Source organism: Triticum aestivum, chromosome 1A, assembly GCF_018294505.1.
Source record: "Triticum aestivum cultivar Chinese Spring chromosome 1A, IWGSC CS RefSeq v2.1, whole genome shotgun sequence".
In the NCBI taxonomy this organism is placed as follows: domain Eukaryota; kingdom Viridiplantae; phylum Streptophyta; class Magnoliopsida; order Poales; family Poaceae; genus Triticum; species Triticum aestivum.
In genome coordinates, this window is record NC_057794.1 from 34616445 (window position 1) to 34631265 (window position 14821).

A 14821-nucleotide genomic window follows, 5' to 3' on the forward strand; every position below is an offset into this window, starting at 1 on the left:
GCGGCGGTGTTCTTCGGCTGGCGATGGTGCGTCCTGGCGGCGGGGTCCGCGGGGCGCGGGCAATTCTGATGCAGTGGCACGGCCGTTGGCGGCGGGGCGCGCGATGGTGCGGCTAGCCGCCGGCCTCCGCTCCGCCCAGATCTGGGCTCTTCTGGGCCTCAGCTGGGTTGGGGCGGGCCGACGTTCCGGCGTGCGGCGATGTGGCTCCCTGGTGGTGGTGGTGGTGCGGCGTCGAGGGATGCGGGTGGTGGCGGCTTCGTCGGCCGAGGTGCTGCAGCGTGGCCGCAGGGGTTGTCCGTATCCTTTGGGGTCCGACCGGGCCTGTGCGGGCCTGGTAAGCTCCTGTCGTCATGTCCGGTCGGCTCCGCGTCGGCGGTGGTGGTAGTCCCCTCCCATCGGCTGAGTTGCGGCTGCCCCCGAGCCAGTTGACCCCTCGTCCCTCCTCCAGGTCTCGTGTCGGTGGCTCAGCGAGACGGTGATGATGGTTTAGTGATTGTGGTGGCACATGTTGGTGGGCGGCAGTTCTGGTGGAGCACTTCTGATCGTCCGGGGTGGTGGTGGTTGTTTAGGTTGGGAGAAATACCTGGTGGCTCGTCCATCACCGATGCGATGACGCATGCGGGCGCCGCCGGACCTTCCTGAAGGGCGTCGGATCTCCCCCTTCCACACTGCCCTCTGCGTACTAGGGGAAACCCTTGGACTTGTCCGGGTAGCAGCGGCGTCGTCGTCGCATTCCTTCCTCAAGGTGTTTCTCGGTACGCGACGCCTCGGAGTGCTAGTAGCGTGGTGGTACTTCTCCGGTGGGTGCAGCGGTCACTGGTCATCTTTGTTTCGTCGACCTGCCGTTGTCGGCATTTGTTTTTTTTTGTTTTTTTTCTTTTGGGCGTGCTTGTGCTGCTTCTGCCCCAGCACCTATCATTGGTTGTATCAGATGGTTGCTTTGTAATACAAAGCGGGGGAAAACCCTTTTTCTCAACAATACCCTTCATCACAGGGAGTGACTAATCAGGCAGGGAAAATGTTGGCAACCATTCTTCTTTTGAGAAGGTACCATCTGTCATTTAATAAAACAACCAGGATACATAGTTACACCCACACACAGACAGACCCAGCCAGAATGCTCCAGAAGCACCAGATGTCCTGACACTTTGCAGAAAGGACCCCATAAAAGGAAAAATTACAAACAAGACCTTGGAGACCCCTGCACAAAAACGCCAACTCTCGTCTCCACGAGCCGCCGGCGGCGAAGACGCCGTCGGAGAAGGAGACGAAACACCACAGAACCTTGACCCGGCAAGCTTCCTCACAGATAAACTGCTTTGTGGACCTCTCATGGATCCCCCCGTCGACGGCGAGAACACTTCCTCTGGGGAACGTCGGCTGGGGAAGACCCCGAGCTTGACCGGGCCGTCGCACCGCTCAATCCAGTCGACCATGTCGAAATAGAAGAGCAGCACCGCCCACCGGCACCCTCAAACCCAGCATCGAAACCCCCAGCATCTGGAGCACACCGACGACGCTCGCCGGCCACACTCCTGTACAGTTCCTCCCGAACTCCGTGGTGGCATCGGAGGAAACACGACTACGTCGGCGGAGTTGGAAGACAAAAACCGCGCTGAAGTCGCCGCCGCCGCTGCCGCAACCCTGCTCAGACACCTAGCTCGCAGATCTGACACCGCCTGCACCGGAAACCGACTTGACGTGTGCAGATCAGGAGAACACTTATTGAACGCCGCTGCCATCGCCATTAGAGGCAAGCAAACGGGCCAGCCCACACCTAGCTACATAGCCTATACCTAGACTACACCTGTACAAATCCGCACGGCGGATCCGGCAGCTCAAACCCCTCCGACGAGCCAGGGGCCCACGGAGGAGAGGAGCTACTGAAGCCGTCGGTGGCAAGCGAGTCAAACTTCTCTTCGCCCTTTTCCTGTGGAGAGAGAAAGGGGAGGAGGAGAGACCAAAGCTGGCATGTGTACAACCACGCAACTGCCCCTCCGCAGATCTCTTTGGTTTCCCGGCAGAGTTCTACAAGAAGTGTTGGCATATTATTAAAGGAGATCTCTTGCCGTTGTTCAATGATTTATTCTCTGGCCAGATTCACCTTTTTCAGCTGAATTTTGGAACGATAACCCTTCTTCCCAAGAAGACAGAGGCAGTGCAGATTGAGCAATTCCGGCCTATCTGTCTTCTTAATGTTAGTTTCAAAAATTTTACCAAGGTCGGGACAAATAGGCTCACACAGATTGCGCATACTGTGGTGCAACCTACTCAAATTGCTTTCATGCCGGACAGGAACATCCTCGAAGGGGTTGTGGTCCTACATGAAACGCTCCATGAGATTCACACGAAAAAACTTGATGGAGTTATTTTCAAGGTGGATTTCGAGAAAGTGTACGATAAAGTCAAATGGCCTTTCCTTCAATAGGCACTATGCATGAAGGGTTTTGATGAACCCTGGCGATGCCAAGTTGAATCTTTCATGCAAAAAGGGAGTGTTGGAATTAAAGTGAATGACGATATAGGTCATTATTTCCAAACACACAAGGGCCTGAGACAAGGTGATCCAATGTCTCCTATTTTGTTTAACATTGTCCTTGACATGTTGGCAATCTTGATAGGTAGGGCAAAGGAGGCCGGCCAAGTAGGTGGCTTGGTGCCTCATCTAGTTGATGGTGGTGTGTCCATCCTGCAGTACGCCGATGATACAATCATCTTTATGGAGCACGACTTGGCAAAAGCGAGAAATATGAAGCCGGTGCTGTGCCTTTTCGAACAATTGACCGGTCTGAAGATTAACTTCCATAAAAGCGAGTTGTTCTGTTTTGGTAGAGCCAAAGAGGAACAAGATGCATATAAGCATTTGTTTGGTTGCGAATTGGGAGCACTTCCATTCACTTACCTAGGCATCCCCATTCACCATCGTAAGTTGACAAAAAGCGAATGAAAGTGTATCGAAGATCGGTTTGAGAAGAAAATGAGCTGCTGGAAGGGCAAACTAATGTCGTATGGAGGCCGATTGATTCTCATTAATTCGGTGCTCACGAGTCTTCCTATGTTCCTTTTGTCCTTTTTTGAGGTACCAGTTGGAGTTAGGAAAAGGCTAGACTTCTATCAGTCCCGTTTCTTCTGGCAGAGTGATGAACTTAAGAGAAAGTACCATTTAGCGAAATGGGACGTCATCTGCCGACCAAAAGACCAAGGGGGTCTTGGGGTTGAGAATCTTGAAGTCAAGAACAGATGCATTCTCAGTAAGTGGTTATATAAGTTAGCAGCTGAGACTGAGGCAACTTGGGCGCAGATTCTTCGTAACAAGTATCTGCACTCTAAGACTTCGTCGCAGGTGACAGTCAGACCGACTGATTCGCCATTCTGGAAAGGGCTAATGAGAGTCAAAGCTACTTTTTTTAATAGAACAAAGTTTATTGTCAGTGATGGCAATGACACTCGCTTCTGGGAGGATACTTGGCTGGGAGAAACGCCGTTGGCGCTTCAGTATTCGTCGCTATATCGTATTGTGCAGCGATGAGATGCTCTGGTTGCAACGAGTTTGCAGTCCACTCCCCTTAATATTCAGTTTAGGAGGGTGCTTGTTGGATACCGGTGGGAAGCTTGGCTTCTTTTGGTGAGGAGAATGATGGAGGTTCAGCTTACTCATCAGCCCGATCAGTTGTGTTGGAAGGTTACTAGATCCGGGGAATTCACAGTCAAGTCGATGTACATTGATGTCATCAATTCTAGTGTTATTCCTAGTTCCAAACATGTTTGGAAAGTTAAGGTTCCTCTGAAAATCAAAGTGTTTATGTGGTTTGAACATAAACAAGTCATCTTAACGAAAGATAATTTGGTTAAGGCACTAGTAGAAAAAGGGTCAAATGTGAAGCACATTAGTGCCGGTTTGAATTTGAGCCGGCACTAATGTGTCCATTAGTGCCGGTTCCAACGTCTAGGCGGGCGGACATCATTAGTACCAGTTCGTGGCGAACCTTGGCACGAACCGGTACTAATGAGAGTGGTGGCAGGATGTTGTCTGAGTGGGGCCCCTCCAGCACCTTTAGTACCGGTTCGTGCCACAAACCGGTACTAAAGGTCGTCCTATATAAACCCTTCATCTACCAGCACTCTGTTCTTCCCCATTTCCCCTCTCCCTCTCCTCTGTTCTTCCCTTCTTCCTCTCGTGTTCATCACAAAATTTGCCCCAAATTTGTCAAGATTTGCAGGCCCCCATCCATTCAAATGATCACAAAGGTTAGCAACTTTGTCCTTTCATCTCTCATTGCTAGATTAGCTTGTGCAATGCTTTATATAGTGATTGATTTTTGAGTTTAGTAATTTGGGAGGAATTATATATATATATATATATATATGTGTGTGTGTGTGTGTGTGTGTGTGTGTGTGTGTGTGTGTGTGTGTGCTAGTATTTGATTTATATGCAATTTGAGGTCAAAAATAACACTTAGTTTGCATATGTAGGTGTGGTTTACTTAGTGCCTTCTAAATCTCTGTCGTAACCACCGTCGATCGCCCGCAACGTCCCGTCGCCGGCATCACCTTGTGGTGAGCCTCTTTTTCATGAATGTTTTATATAAAAAATTGATGTTTGTGTGATTTGGATATATAGTTACTCGTATAATTATCTTACCCATACGTTGTTTGTTATACATAGTGCCATGGTTTTGATATCCGTCCCCGTCGGCCCTCGTCCGGGTTATGATTCAGATGTGGTATATTCTCTTTTAAAACTATTTATTGCATTTCGTGTTTATGACAAATTATGCCCATCAAGTTGACATAGATATTTGTATGTAGGAGGTAGTTGAACCGGAAATTCCAACCGACCCTATTGTCGAGAGGTTAAATTTAGTTGAAAGAGAAAACGAGGATTTGAAGGAAAAATTGAAAAGAATTGAGGGGGGAAGATGGAATTGGAGTTGCATGTTGCCGATGTCGTCGATGATCACAAGATTAAGATGGAGAAAATGCGCTTGAAGATTAGAAAGATTAGAAAATATGCCATTCATAGTGAGGCCTGGTATCATTATGTTGTTGGATCAATTGTTACCTTAGTTGCGATCTTGATCGCATTTGTTGTTGCATTTAAATTCTTTAGCTAGAGAGTTATTTGTTTGTTGCATTTAAGTGTTGTATGAACTTTATGTATTGTATTAATTTGGTGTTTTCGGTGTTGTGTATTGAAGATGAGCCGGCAATGGATGTACGATGACCGATACTCTTCCGAGTTCATTAATGGCGTGCATACTTTTTCGCTTGCAGCTGAGGCAAACAAGCGGGCGGATGGTTTTATGCCTTGTCCATGTGCTGGCTGTAAGAATGGTCACAATTACTCTACGTCAAGAACCATTCACGTCCACCTGTTTGAGTCCAGTTTCATGCCCCAGTATAATGTTTGGACCAAGCACGGAGAAAGAGGGGTTATGATGTAAGACAATGAATAAGAAGAGGACGACGATAGCTATCCTGGCCATGGGTTCCCTGAATATGATGATACAACAATGAGGGAAGAAGCTGAGCCGACAATGCGGGAAGAAGCTGAAGAAGAGGCATCGGATGAGCCCGTTGATGATCTAGGTCGGGCCATTGCCGATGCAAAGAGAAACTGCGCAAGTGATTTGGAGAAGAAGAAGTTGCAGCGCATGTTAGAGGATCACAAAAAATTGTTGTACCCGAATTGCGTAGGTGACAAGAAAAAGCTGGGCACCACACTGGAATTGCTGCAATGGAAGGCAGAGAATGGTGTATCTGCCAAGGGATTTGGAAAGTTGCTGGTAATGATAAAGAATATGCTTCCAAAGGACAACGAATTGCCCGAGAGTACGTACGAAGCAAAGAAGGCTATCTGCCCTCTAGGGTTAGAGGTGCAGAAGATACATGCATGCCCTAATGATTGCATCCTCTACCGCGGTGAGTACGAGGATTTGAATGCTTGCCCGTTATGCAGTGCATTGCGCTATAAGATCAGCCGCGATGACCCTGGTGATGTCGAGGGCGAGCGCCCCAGGAAGAAGATTCCTGCCAAGGTGATGTGGTATGCTCCTATAATACCACGGTTGAAACGTTTGTTCCAAAACAAAGAGCATGCCAAGGTGATGCGATGGCACAGAGAAGACCGTAAGAAAGACGGAAAGTTGAGAGTACCCGCTGACGGGTTGCAGTGGAGAAAAGTCGAGAGAAAGTACGGGAAGGAGTTTGTAGATGACGCAAGGAACGTATGGTTTGGTCTAAGCGCAGATGGCATTAATCCTTTTGGGGAGCAGAGCAGCAACCATAGCACCTGGCCTGTGACTCTATGTTTGTTTAACCTTCCTCCTTGGTTGTGCATGAAGCAGAAGTTCATTATGATGCCAGTGCTCATCCAAGGCCCTAAGCAACCCGGCAACGATATTGATGTGTACCTAAGGCCATTAGTTGAAGAACTCTTACAGCTGTGGAATGGAAGAGGTGTACGTGCGTGGGATGAGCACATGGGGGAAGAATTTGACATAAAGGCGTTGTTGTTCGTGACCATCAATGATTGGCCTGCTCTCAGTAACCTTTCAGGACAGACACCGCACATGCACGCATTGTTTGGACGATACCGACAGTATATATTTGGCTAATTGTAAGAAGAATGTGTACCTGGGACATCGTCGATTTCTTCCGAGCAGGCATGCCGTAAGAAAGAAAGGCAAGCATTTCAAAGGTGAGGCGGATCGCCGGACGAAGCCTCGCCACCATACTGGTGTTGATGTACATGATATGGTCAAGGATTTGAAGGTAGTCTTTGGAAAAGGTCCTGGCGGACAACCTGTTCCGAATGACGCTGACGGACGCGCACCCATGTGGAAGAAGAAATCTATATTTTGGGACCTGCCCTATTGGAAAGACCTAGAGGTCCGCTCCGCAACCGACGTGATGCATGTGACGAAGAATCTTTGCGTGACCCTGCTTGGCTTCTTGGGCGTGTATGGGAAGATAAAAGATACACCTGAGGCACGGGAGGACCAGCAACGTATGCACGAAAAATACGGCATACATCAGGGTCATGCCAGCTACGCTCTTACCAAAGAAGAGAAAGAAATCTTTTTTGAATGCCTGCTCAGTATTAAGGTACCGTCTGGCTTCTCATCGAATATAAAGGGAATAATAAACATGGCAGAGAAAAATTTCCAGAACCTAAAGTCTCATGACTGCCACGTGATTATGACGCAACTGCTTCTGGTTGCATTGAGGGGGCTTCTACCGGAAAACGTTCGATTAGCCATTGTGAAGCTATGTGCATTCCTCGATGCAATCTCTCAGAAGGTAATCAATCCAGAAATTATACCAAGGTTAGAGAATGATTTGGTGCAATGTCTTGTCAGTTTCGAGTTGGTGTTCCCACCATCCTTCTTCAACATCATGACGCACGTCCTAGTTCACCTATGCGAAGAGATTAACGTTTTGGGTCCTGTATTTCTACACAATATGTTCCCCTTTGAGAGGTCCATGGGAGTCTTAAAGAAATATGTTCATAACCGTGCTAGGCCAGAAGGAAGCATCTCCGAGGGCCATGAAAATGAGGAGGTCATTGAGTTTTGTATTGACTTTATTCCTGACCTTAAGCCGATTGGTGTTCCTGAATCGCGGTATAAGGGCAGACTGGATGGAAAAGGCACGCTAGGAGGGGATCAAATAATATGTATGGACGAACATTCTCTAATTGAAGCACACTACACAGTTCTACAGAATTCCGCCTTGGTGGCTCCGTATATGGACGAACACAAGAATTTTCTACGCTCCAAACACCCGGAGCGGTCTGATGACTGGATTACATGTGAACAAACCAGGAGTTTCGCCGGCTGGTTGCAGACACGTACCATGCATAACGCCTCTATTGAAGATGACATGTACTCGCTGTCTCAGTTACCATCTTCGAATATAATGACTTTCAAAGGGTACGAGATAAATGGTAATACATTTTACACGATCGCCCAAGATAAGAAGAGCACCAACAAAAACAGTGGTGTCCGCTTTGATGCAGAAACCAAGACGGTAAAGGAAACATATTATGGTTACATAGAGGAGATATGGGAACTTGACTATGGACGTGGTTTGAAGGTCCCTTTGTTTCGGTGCAAATGGGTCAATATGACACGAGGCAGGGTAACGGAAGACCCGCAGTACGGAATGACAACAGTGGATCTCAACAATCTTGCATATGCAGATGAACCATTCGTCCTAGTTAATGACGTGGCACAGATTTTCTATGTGAAAGATATGTCTACCAAGCCGAGAAAAAGAAAAGATAAGGAAGCGAATGCATCATACGATGAGCCAAAGCGCCACATAGTTCTTTCTGGGAAGAGAAACATCGTGGGAGTGGATGACAAGACAGACATGTCAAAAGATTATGAAAAGTTTGATGAAATTGCTCCATTCACAATAAATATTGACTCGAGCATCTAGTTAAATGATGAAAAAATTTCATGGCTGTGGCGCAAAGGGACATACACAAAGAAAAAGTTTCACACCCAAAGATCTGGGATGTGATCGGCTTCACTATCATCACTTTCTTCTGTGTTTCACACCCAGGAGGGAATCTCTGTAATAGTTAGGGTAGTTATGTGTTTTGGCATTTGAAACGCAAAGAAATTTTATGTGCAAACAAATTCTTTCATGCATTTATTGATTTTTTCAGCTAAATGACCCTGAAATTGAAAAGCATTTCAAATGAACTCAGAAAAGGTTGAAAGTTGGCATGATATCATAATTTCACCCACATAGCATGTGCAAAAAAGTAGAGAGGGTTACCGCAAAAACTGGATGCACTTTGTGTACAAAATGGACAATCTCTTTTGAAGTATCAGGGTTTCGGACGAAAACTCATCCGTTATAAAGGCATTTCATTTTTTAAATAACCTAAGCATTACCAAATTGAATATAATGATAAAACACACTAATATTAAACATAAGAAAAAAAGAATCACTGAAAAAGAATCACAAAAATAAATAAAGCAAAAAAATAAGAAAATAAAAAAGCCCGCCTACTTCGCCACAGCGGCCTGCATACGACTAGAAACCCAACCTGTTGTTGGGCCAGGATGCAGGCCCGCAAAGGCCCAGTAGGCCCACAGGGTAGCACAGAACATTTAGGCCCAGTAGGCCTGATTTGGAGAGGAGCTCGAGGGAGCTACCGCACTGGGGCTTATAAACCAGTGCGGACGCCCCTCGGCTAGCGAGGTGGGACTAAACATGATGCACCGCACCTATGCCAGCGCACCCCGTTTAGCACCGGTTGGTGGCTCAAACCGGTACTAAAGGGGGGTCTTTAGTATCGTTTGGAGCCACCATCCGGTACTAAAGGGGTGCCGTTCCCGCCGCTTGGCCTGGCCAAAATAGACCGTTAGTACCGGTTGGTGGCTCCAATCGATACTAAAGGTTGTTCTATATAAAAAAACACTTCAAAAAATTTGTCAGTTTCTCATCTCTCCCTCTGCTTCTTTCTCCTCTGCCCGTCGCCGCCGCCCCTCGTCACCGCCCCGTCACCGTCCGTCCCCATCCCCGTCCCCGTCGCCGCGCCGCGCCCCGTCGCCGCGCCCCGCCCCGTCCTTCCGTCGTCCCCGCCCGGCCCGTCCCCGTCCCCGTCGTCGCCGCCCCGTCCCCGTCCCCGTCTCCGTCCCCGTCGTCGCACCCCGTCGTCGCGCCTCACCGGTGAGCTCCTGCCCCGGCCGCCATGTACCCCACACACACACATTGTTATAGAAATGTTAGCAATCTTTCTGTTTTTTAGTTATAGAAATATTAGAAATGTTAGTTATATAGAAATGTTTTTTAGTTATAGAAATATTAGAAATGTTAGTTATATAGAAATATTAGTTATATAGAAATATTAGAAATGTTAGTTATATAGAAATGTTAGTTATATAGAAATGTTTTTTAGTTATAGAAATATTAGAAATGTTAGTTTTAGTTATAGAAATATTAGAAATTTTAGTTTTAGTTATAAAATTTAGAATTTGCATATATGAAATGACAATCCATCATTTAAAAATGTTACTTTACTTTTGCGGCATATAGTATTTGTTGTCGACGATGCCCGGCCCGCGTCCTCGCCGTCGACCAGTTCGCGATGACGTCCTGCTTCAGAGGACCCATCTCTGGGACTGGGCTCCGCCGGGCTGGCACTGGGAGGTGCTACCTTCAGGGGCGCGACGCTTGGTGAGGAACCCGGCCCCGGGTCCCGTCGTCGACCCTGGTCTCCTTTGGTGGCGTTCGCGTGGGCCACTTTCGATGCGGAGGGAGCCGGCCCCGCCGGAGGTGGTACATCGCCGTGTCAGGGAGGAGGGCGAGCACGTCCATCACTACATGGCTGCTATGGACGTCAGGTTCTCCAATACCTGGCAGGTTCTTTCGGGAGATCACCCGAGCTATGATCCAGTGATGGTTCCTTCACTTTGGTTGTCCACCGCTCGCGCCTCAGGAACCGCGAGTGGCCTAGAATACTCTCTAGTATTCGATCTTTATTAGCTAGCTAGCTAGTGATGTATTCGATATATAATATTCGAGATGATTTATTCGAGATTATATATATTATTCGAGACGATGTATTCGAGATTATATCTATTATTCGTGACGACGTATTCGAGATTATATTCGATGATGCTTATTATGTACTATGATTTATTCAGTTTTTCCTTATTAATTGATTGCATCCATGCATTGTAATTTGAATATATTTCTTTTGGATTAGTTAAATAAAACCTATGGCAGACAATACCGGCAGAGAGGGAGAAGGGGCCCTGTTCAATATCATACGCAATCCTCGCGGGCCAGATGATGATCACAATGAAGAAGATTATGACGGCTCCGAATATCTAAACAACACCGGGAAGGGTGATATGATATTCGATGCGACGACCGAATTGATGGAGTCATGAACTATGAACATGACGAAGAAAATGTTGATCTTGAAACAACAAAGACCGGCGAGGTATATTTATATAAGCAGGCATCTGGTGATCATCAAATGTTTTAAATGACTTGAAGATATGTATTAACGAATCGATCTTTCTTCTTTCAGCCATCCAGATCGAGCAAATCTTTAGGCAGCAGGACAATACGAGGCCCGAACAAAAAGTTGAAGGAGGGCGTAAAGTACAATATCGAGGCCATCAAACCTAATGGCGAACCATTAGCGCCTAAGAAGATTGCGGACAAGTTCATTCGTCAGTGCGGAGTTCTTGTGAAGGACCAACTCCCGATCTCCCTTCAAGAATGGAGAGAGCCAGCAAAGCCACGTCCAGATCTTACTTTTGTCGACGACAGACAAAAACTTCTGCTTTGGGAAACGCTCATGGAACATTTCACCCTACCAGATAATTTCACAAATGCAGATGTGGAGAAAGTCAAGGACGCTGCTCTTAGGAAGATGGCGGTTGCATTCAACAACCACAAGAATCGTGTATGGGACCAGTACGTCAAGGGAGGAAAGAAGACTCCAGTATTCAAGGGAACACTAGAGAAGCAAAGTGCTCATTGGGACGATTTCATGAAATTCAAGGAATTGGAATTATCTAAGGAATGGTCGAGAATAAATAAGGCCAATGCCGCAAAAAAGGATAAGTTCCATAAGCTGGGGCCAGGTGGCTACGCGGTGGGAATGCCTAAGTGGGATAAGTCTGAGAAAGAGATGGAGGATGCAGGTGTCACTCCAGAAACATTGAGCTGGCCCCCCAGGTGCAAGACTTGGTTCTATGCGCATGGGGGGAGTTGGACCCGAAGACAGGCAAAGTTTCGAACAAGGCATGTCTGGACGGAGCCGAAGATAAGCTACTTGTTTCAATAGAAGAGGCTCGATCGGGGCTGTTCGAGCCCAACAGAGAGAACGACGAGCTTACGCGTGCCCTGGGAAATCCTGAACACCCGGGAAGAACACGAGGCAAGGGCGCTATTCCGTGGTATGAGGGGTTTTGGGACTGGAACGCCGACTACAGAACCCGTGCGAGAAAGAAGATTGCGGAGGAGAAGAAGAGGAAGATGGAGGAGGAGCAGAGGAAGCTGGACTATGAACGCCTTCAAGGCCTAGAATCAGCACACGCGGATTTGGCAGTCAAATTCCAGCGGCAGCAGGAGCAGATCGACTCACTTAGCCAGCAAAGGGGGTCTCAGCAGCTGCAGCAGCTAGCGAACGATCCAGCATTGGATAGCACCGTCTCATCCATTCTGAGAAGCAGCATGGGTTCCGCCCTGGGCGACGCATTGCTGGAAAGCTACCCAGTGGATGACATCATGGAGAACACTAACTGCGAGCTACACTTCAAAATGAAGAACATATCCATTAAGGTGGCGGACGCCGTTGCTTTTACAAATCCCCTCGAGGCAACCTTCCATTGCAACCCGATTCCAGCGGGCTATAATCATGTCTTGGTTGATGAGGTGGTGGACCAATATTCGGGGCTATAGCTTGACATTCCTGGAGGTGACGAGGAGCACACACTAGGAGAGGCCAACCATCGTATCATCCTATGGAGAAAGGATTGCATCATCTTTCGAAGGCCACCGACACCGCGTCAGCCGAATCCTCGTCGAAGTCCGCCACCGAGTCAGCAGACTCCCGCTCCTCCAAGTCCACCTCCAAGTCCGGCAAAGCGTCAGGCCACTCCTCCTCCAAGTCCGGCACAGCTTCAGGCCACTCCTCCTCCTCCAACTCAGCCACGTCAGCCGTCTCCGCCGCCTAAGCAATCACGGAAGAGAGCCGCCTCAGCTATGGTGCGTAGCGGTACAAGTCGAGATAGTACTGGAGGTACAGGCGGAGGCAAGCGATTTCAATATGGTCCAAGCAACCTCGCGCCTCTTCCACAGAGGCCTTACGACAAGTCCGAGGAGGAAAACGCAGCCATATCGAAGGCCGAGGTGGAAGCCCATTTTGCACCGAAACCGCCACCGCTACTAAGGGAGAAAGTGCCTGAGGAAAAGATTGACCACTTCATTCGTATGGCTAGACCACCAGCTCCCAAGCTTGTTGACACAGACTATGAGCGCCACCTCAGGAAGTTAAATCGAGCACGTCTACAGAAAGAGGCGAGCTCGAGCTCGAGAAAATCAGCTGGCCAAAGGAGCGGTAAAACAGTTCCCCAGCTGGGAGAACAGGCGGCACAATCAACCCCCCCCCCTCCCCCCCTCCCCCCGCTTGTTGTGCCAACAACACATAAGAGTAGGCGCGCCCAATATTATTTTGGGCAAACCATTAATGTTCCCGGGCTAGGCGATGTGGTAATAACCGAGGAGCATATTGAGCAGGCTGAAAGGCTCATGATCACTGTTGGACAACTCCTCGACATCGAGCTCATGTCTCAGCTTAGAGAGGAGGAAATAAAACGGAAATATGTCCGGGGCCAACCTTTGGTCGAGCCAGACGAGGTCAAGAAGCTCCCAACGAGAATGTATGAATTGCATCAATGGTACATGGACATTACCAAGATTTTCAATCGAGAGTCCCTCATGGTGAATGTCAAGAAGGATCATTACTACCATGAGAAAGTTGTGTCCATTGAGTATTCAGAACTATTTCAGTTATACAATCAAGACGCACTCGACAAATCTATCGTCAGTTGCTATTGTCTGTAAGTGATTTCTTTCTGTAATTTAAGTCTCAAGCTAGTTGTAGTGATCATTTTGATCAATCATTACCTGTAATTATCCTCACTATATTCTTTTCTGTGGTATTATGCAGGATCAAGATTTATGAAATGAAAAAAGGTGGACGCTATGGCATTGGGTTCATTGACCCAAATACCATTAATGAATACACATGGAAATTAGATTCATATTATCCAAAAAGTGTAGAGGAAAGCATGCTAGAATTCTTCAAGCGCCTCAATACCAATGAAGATATACTATTTCCTTACAACTTCGAGTGAGTCACTATGTCTTGTACTACAAATTTTGTTTTTGCCTACTAGCTAGCTACATGTTTTTGCTTACATATGCCCGCTTAATTAAGACATGCAAACGTGTGTGCATGCAGATTTCACTGGATCTTGTTAATCATTAAAGTTGATGAAGGAACAGTTGAAATACTGGACTCACTACTTAAAAAAGCAAGTGACTACATCATCTTGTTTGGGATAGTCAACAGGTAATTTCAATCATTATTAACTATATCTCGGCCTATTTAGTTCGTCATTTCCTGATATGAACTATTTAATAACCTCTTTATTCATTTTCTTTGTCAGCGAGCAGGGCTTGGGCAAAGTTCATCAGCGTCACTACAGGTCAATGGAAAAAGAAGCTGAAATGATATCGACCCAAGGTAAGTAATTAAGTAGTACTAGCTAGCTAGCTGCCATCTCTTTAATTATCATGCTTGATTAATTATTATCTGATCAAATTCCATTCTCGTAAAGACCCTGAAGCAGGCACCGGGGAATAATTTGTGTGCATACTACGTTTGCGAGAACATTCGCATGATGACGTCCAAAAGGAGCAGATCTCAAAGACAGGAGTGGGTACGTTTGTCAGAACACTATTCACAATTTTTACACCATTATCGATATCTAGTCACACAACTAATACACATGCATATTGATCTACTTCTTAACAGTTCAAAGAGGTGCGGGAGCAGCTCCTAGCAGAGGAGCGCATAGAAGCAATTCAAGAGGAAATAGCGGGATTTTTGCTCGACCAGGTCATAGATCCCAAAGAAGAATACTATTACCCGCTACCGCCCCCATGAACCACTTCCAATTATCATCGTGCTCCGTAGGCACCAATTAGGCTAATGCCACTGGCTCCGAAGGCACCAATTAGGAGAAACTGTATATAGCTAGCTAATTGTGTATAT